Below are 6,000 nucleotides of genomic sequence, written 5' to 3'. Positions count from 1 at the left end.
AGTACAGTAGCTCAGGCTTGTCCTATTAGCAGACCCTTGTCATCAGGAGCAGTAACCTGTGCCCTGAGCACAGCTGACTTTGTGTCCTCCTGTGGCAGAGCATGGACGGAGGCTCTGCAGTGAGTTTTCAGGACTCCTTTAGCAGGTTCTTTTTTCATCTTGAGGTGCACAATGAGCCAGAAGCTTTTTGATGCACAAAAAGCTGGATGATGTATCCAATGCGTAGAGGGCAGTATTAGTTCTCCCCAACATGCACAATTACCAGCTGTCAAATCAGTCAAAAACCTGAGACCTTTTTCCCATTGAAAAAGTAATTTCCTCCAAGTCAATATGTCATAACAATTTCAACATGGTTTTCTTGGGAAAGTTTCTCAAGGCCTGGTGGTTACAGATCTCACCTGGGATATGAGATGCGCAGATTCCAGTCCTGGCCCAAATCAGGCAGAGTAGGGGCTTGATCCTGTCCCATCTCCCACAGAAGTGCCATAATTGAAGGGCTGCTCTTTGTCTGTTTGCAGTCTTTTATGTGTCAGTTTACTTCAGTGTTTTAACTTTTTTCCACATCAGAAAAAATGCAGATTTTGAAACCTTGACATTTGTAGTGAAACTACATAGTTGTTTTCTGAATAGTCAGAGAGAGCTAGTTTATATCTTCACAAAACGAAAAAGCAGTTGTGTAGCACTTCACAGACTAACAAAATAATTCATTAGACGATGAACTTTCGTGGGGCAGACCAACATCTTCAGATCTGGAAACAGTGCTGAAAATGAATTGGCAAGATGAATATATAAAAGAGAGAGAGAGAAAAAGAAATTAAATGAGAACTGGCAAATCAGCTGGAGAGGCAAGGCATGAAGTATAGGGAGGAAATTACTTACTGCAAGTGTCTATTAAGTGACTTGCTTGAGTTGTTTTCTGGTCAGCCCTAAATAGTAGGCTTCAAAGTCTTAAGGGGTGTCTGATTTTTGCAGTTTCACAGGGTCTATCTCAGGATTCCCTTTCACCAGTGTCTTTTTTCTGGGACTTTTTGAATCATCTCAGGTGGATTTTTTTTTTAATTACAGTAGTAACAGGTGTCTACAAAGTGTTTTACTGTTTGTGACTCGGGTTACTCATTTGTAAAATGAGTATAACGATACAGAATGTGCAAATATGTGAATTTGTTCCTCCTCCTAACTTTGTATGCCCTCACGTAGATTGGCCAGAGTCCTGTATTCTTATTGGTCAAATTGCACTTTTATATATGCTGTGAGAATATAATAATTTGTTGTATGATAGAGACTAGAGTCACAACTAATACCGGTGACAGGGCTAGGTGCTGGGTATATGGCTAGAAAGGGATATCCCCAAAAAGCTTACAGTGTAAGACAGCAACAGGAAAGTGTTGGTATCCCTATTGTATTGACAGGGAACAGAGATCAAAGTCACTTCTTCAAGATGACCTAGGAATTTTCCATCAGAGGTGGGAAATGAACTCTCATGTCCCAAGTCTGAATTTAGTGCTTTAGTGCCTAGGACATCCTCTCTCATAAAGGACTTTAATTAAAGAAGGTGGGATTGACGAGCTGTCCTGAGGCCATTCTGAGGTGTGTTCAGCTTCACTTCAGAAGGTCTTGCTTTGGAGTTGTAGTCTGCTCTTAGCTTATAGTATATGATCTAGGTCAGGTATTAAGAAGCCACGATAGTCTCGCTAACTGAGGCCTAGAAGGATCTATGCCTGTCTATCTTTCCTGTCAGCATTAACGCAAGGGACCTGCCCGGTAAATAGGGCATGAGGGGGGAAAGCTTGGGCAAATTAACTTTCCGTATGTAGGTTTAAGGTCAAGTTAGTAGCGGTGTGTCATATCAGTCTGTGCAAGCTAAAAGTATCTCTCAGACATCAAAATACACCCAAACTTTTCCTCACTTACAGGAAATAACATAAGATCATCCAATAAATTCAGGTAAAGGGGCCCGGACGGGAGCTCTCCCTTGAGCTCTTTCTTGAAAACAACAGGATGAATAAAATAAGGTCATTGAAAACACAGGGGTCTCAGCAGGTATTCAAGATTCGATTAGGTCAGACCCTAATTTAGTCAATATGAAGGAAAAGGGTATAAAAATCCTTTGGGAAAAACAGAAGGTAGCGTAGAAGAACGCTCAACGTGACGTGTGTTAAGCTGTGCCAGATGGATCTGCACCAGTGGGGTGCCTATCACCCCAACTCTCTCTCACTTTTCTTTATTATTTCCTACTCGTGATATTTCCTAGAACTCTCTGCTAACTTCTTTCTTTTCTGAACCACTGCAATAACTCCTCTCTGACAGGTGGAAGCAAGCTGGTCTCTGCTTCTAAAGAGCTCAAAAGGAGTCAGTGAGTATTGCATCCTGTTTACCTAGCATAGGTTTAAACCATAAAAGTATAGTTAGTAAAACAGTAGGTATTGCTTAGAGGTATTGTTAACCGAGATCTTTTTATTGTAATCTAAGTGCTAACCGCCGATATATATATAGTAGTGTGTATTGGTTAAGCATATATACCATTGTGCTGTTAAATAAACAAACCATAAGTGCTGCTAAGATCATTGTCTGTGTACTTACTGGGAATCCCGAAAACTCACCCCAAACTTCAGTCTGAGGCTCTGTCTCAGACTTCACCATTAACTCCTGGGAGGTACGAACCTATAATCTTCAACTTTAAGTCAGATTGACGAGCCTTCCCAAATTTGTATATCTATATATCTTGCTACCTTTCACCTGGGTCAACAGAGGGTTCAGGTTGGAACCATCTGCTGTGCATTCATTTTTGTATTTGGTATCTGTGTGTTTCCCTTTGTTGGTGCAGCTCATTGCAATTTAGTTTAGGTTTTATTTTCCTGTCCCTTGATTCTTAAAAGCAAGCTGGAGCCTGAAGTTCAGAATTTGTGAAGAGGCTGTCACGTTGCAAGGGTGTCCTAGCTGTGATAGCCACTGAGTCTATAAAAGAAATGAGAGGGTCATGATGTCACACGCACCCATAATGGTAGCAATGGCAGAGGTAGTAACCATGAGAAAACAACCCTTACAACGTGAATGCAGCTAATGTTGATGGTGATGAACTACATTTGTATAGCTACTTTAATTCAGAGAAACCTTCTTGCCATGTGTGTATGATTAGTGATCTGATCTCAGCTCATATTAATAAAACAGTCAGACTAGGGTAGTCAGGCCTGAGTGCCTCATTTATAAAGTTGCCTTTATTATTTAACAGTAGCACATAAGGAGAAAGATACAATACTCAAACCTCAGCAAACCACGTTTGCAGCCAGTGGCTATCTGATCCTAGTTCTGTCTGGTCCAACTAATAACTCCAATTTCTGCCACTTGACAGATTGCTTGTGGGCGCCTATTATTTCTCTTTTCTATGCACATGAGAATTATACGTTCCCTTTCTGGTTTGGTATGTGCTGGAAGTTTCAGAGCATGTACTTCAATATTCAAACTTCCTGTATTAATACAGTTAAAACACTTGTGCTGATAAGTACGAAATGATGCCAAAGGCTAAAAGTCACAACGCTTTCCATGTCAGTTGTTAAAACTTTCCCCTCTTAATAAAGATTACACCAATTAACTTTATTATTGCAAGTCACTCTTAAATCTTGGTACAGATTTGGTTCATTGACCCATAAACCCTTTTGACTTTATTGACCAACAACCCCAAAACAACTCAGATGGAAAAGGGCGCTAATATTCCTCTGTGGTGCTGAGTATTCTCCATTCCCAATGATTCTACAAGAATTAAAGCTCCAACTTTTGTTGTGCTGGAGGTATGGTGGTGATATTGTTGGCCTTTGTTCTCTCTCTATATCCAGTCTCGTAGTCTTCCATGTTTGGTTAATCCAAGTCCCCTCTCCCTGAGGCAATAAACACAGAGCATCTGTTGACTTAATGACAAGAAGGTTCCACTGCAGTTAATCGTTTGCCATGGAAGTTAGAAGTGTACAGTACAGAACAGGAGAGGCACAGGCAAAGCAAAGCACACACATGCTGCTTTCAGTTAATCCTATTCTGCAAGGATTAGGCTGGAAACAACAAACTAGATGGTGCTGAAAACTAGAGCAGACAGAACAGTTTTCTGTCTAAGAATACAGATTCCTTGAATCCAAAACTGTATCCAGGTACTGTGTGATGTTGATGAAGTTGCAGAAGAACCCAGGCAGAGTTGTGTTTCAAATGTACCTGGATTCCTGTCCACTTGCCTGGTGCTTGCATAGTGGACTGCTGACAAACCTGAGTTTGCAAGCAGCCCACCTCGCAGGCTGCTGGAGGAGCCAAAATCATGGAAGCCTTTGAGTTCCTTAGCTCTGCTCATATATGAAAGGGAGTTGGGATTCTGGCAATGGCATCTTGGCAGCCCAGGCTTCCAGGACTTTGAAGTTCTGTGATTCTGGGGCAACCCACCATGCAGACTGCCCGTTAGCTGGGACTCCATTTCACTTTACAGAGAGGGGGAATTGTTCCAAACCAAAAGGAAACATATCTTCAGTGTATCCAAATCCTCCCCCAATGATAATTGCCTTTCTCTGAGCACTTCCACTGAAAACCCATTGCAAGACTTTGGACTTCCTTAGAATAATTTCTGTCATTGCAGCACTATGCAGATTTATTCTTCATTTCTGGCCCTAAACTGTTAGTACCTAGCAACGCTACCCAAAAAATAGCTGCTATAAACTACCCCACGAGCACTGCCTTTCAGCAGCAGGTTAAGTATATTCCCTGTCTCTAGCTATAGCTATATAATCTGATCTACCTCTAGCATCGTATATGCAGATGATAAATCATTTCATAAGATGTCTTGGGTTCTTTCAGACATAAATGAGCTGTTTGGCTGTAAGTCATTGGGCTAAATGTTGTTCTTGCTCAAACCACAGTAAATACAACATAAATGGAGCTGTTCTGGATTTACACAGTTGTAACAGAGTGGAAGTTGGCCCATTTTCAGTATTGAAGGAGATAATTATGACAGTGATGGCAGAAGATGAGCTTTCCTGAGCTGAACCTCTTCAATTACGTCCTAGGCGGTAATTTGCCACTTGTTACTCTGTCAAACTTATGAGCATCTGTGGAATTATTCTGAAGTGACCCAGTGCTATTCCTGAGGTGTTTGTGGCATGTTACCAACTTGTCTGGGGAAGTCAATGAATGTTATATACCTTGACTTTATCAAAGCTTTTGATACAGTCGCCCACAACATTCTTATCCATAAATTAAGGAATTATGGATTGGATACATGGACTATAAGGCTGTGTCTACACGTGCCCCAAACTTCGAAATGGCCATGCAAATGGCCATTTCGAAGTTTACTAATGAAGCGCTGAAATGCATATTCAGCGCTTCATTAGCATGCGGGCGGCAGCCGCGCTTCGAAATTGACGCTCCTTGCCGCCGCGCGGCGCGTCCAGACGGGGCTCCTTTTCGAAAGGACGCCGCCTACTTCGAAGTCCCCTTATTCCCATGGGAATTCCCATAAGCTCATGGGAATAAGGGGACTTCGAAGTAGGCGGCGTCCTTTCGAAAAGGAGCCCCGTCTGGACGCGCCGCGCGGCGGCAAGGAGCGTCAATTTCGAAGCCCGGCTGCCGCCCGCATGCTAATGAAGCGCTGAATATGCATTTCAGCGCTTCATTAGTAAACTTCGAAATGGCCATTTGCATGGCCATTTCGAAGTTTGGGGCACGTGTAGACACAGCCAAAGATGGATAGAAAGCTGGCTTGATGGACGGCTCCAACAGGTAGTGGTCAAGGGCTCAATGAACAACAAGAAGTCTTGTGGCACCTTATAGACTAACAGATATTTTGGAGCATAAGCTTTTGTGGGCAAAGACCCGCTTCATCAGGTGCATGAGTGTGGGGGTGGTTTCAGAGGAGTATTTAAAGAGTGGGGTTCCAGTAAGAGGGAGGGCCAGAGCTGACAAGGTCTATAAGGGCTCAGTGTTTGCTTGGCAGTTGGTTTCAAGTGGAGTACCCCAAGGATGGGTTCTAGG

At 42.5% G+C, this 6,000-nt stretch overlaps 1 long non-coding RNA gene across 1 annotated transcript in view; it reads right to left on the bottom strand.

Moving 5' to 3' along the window:
• Window positions 1–240: 240 nt before the first annotated feature.
• LOC142004206 (uncharacterized) overlaps window positions 241–6,000 on the bottom strand; it is a 41,474-nt gene continuing 35,714 nt past the window's right edge. The window contains exon 4 of the long non-coding RNA XR_012642947.1: window positions 241–761. This is a non-coding gene — a long non-coding RNA (uncharacterized LOC142004206). The remainder of the gene's footprint in view (window positions 762–6,000) is intronic.

Source organism: Carettochelys insculpta, chromosome 31, assembly GCF_033958435.1.
Source record: "Carettochelys insculpta isolate YL-2023 chromosome 31, ASM3395843v1, whole genome shotgun sequence".
NCBI lineage: Eukaryota > Metazoa > Chordata > Testudines > Carettochelyidae > Carettochelys > Carettochelys insculpta.
The sequence above is the reverse complement of the archived record's forward strand: the minus strand, read 5'-3'. Positions and strand labels throughout refer to the sequence as shown.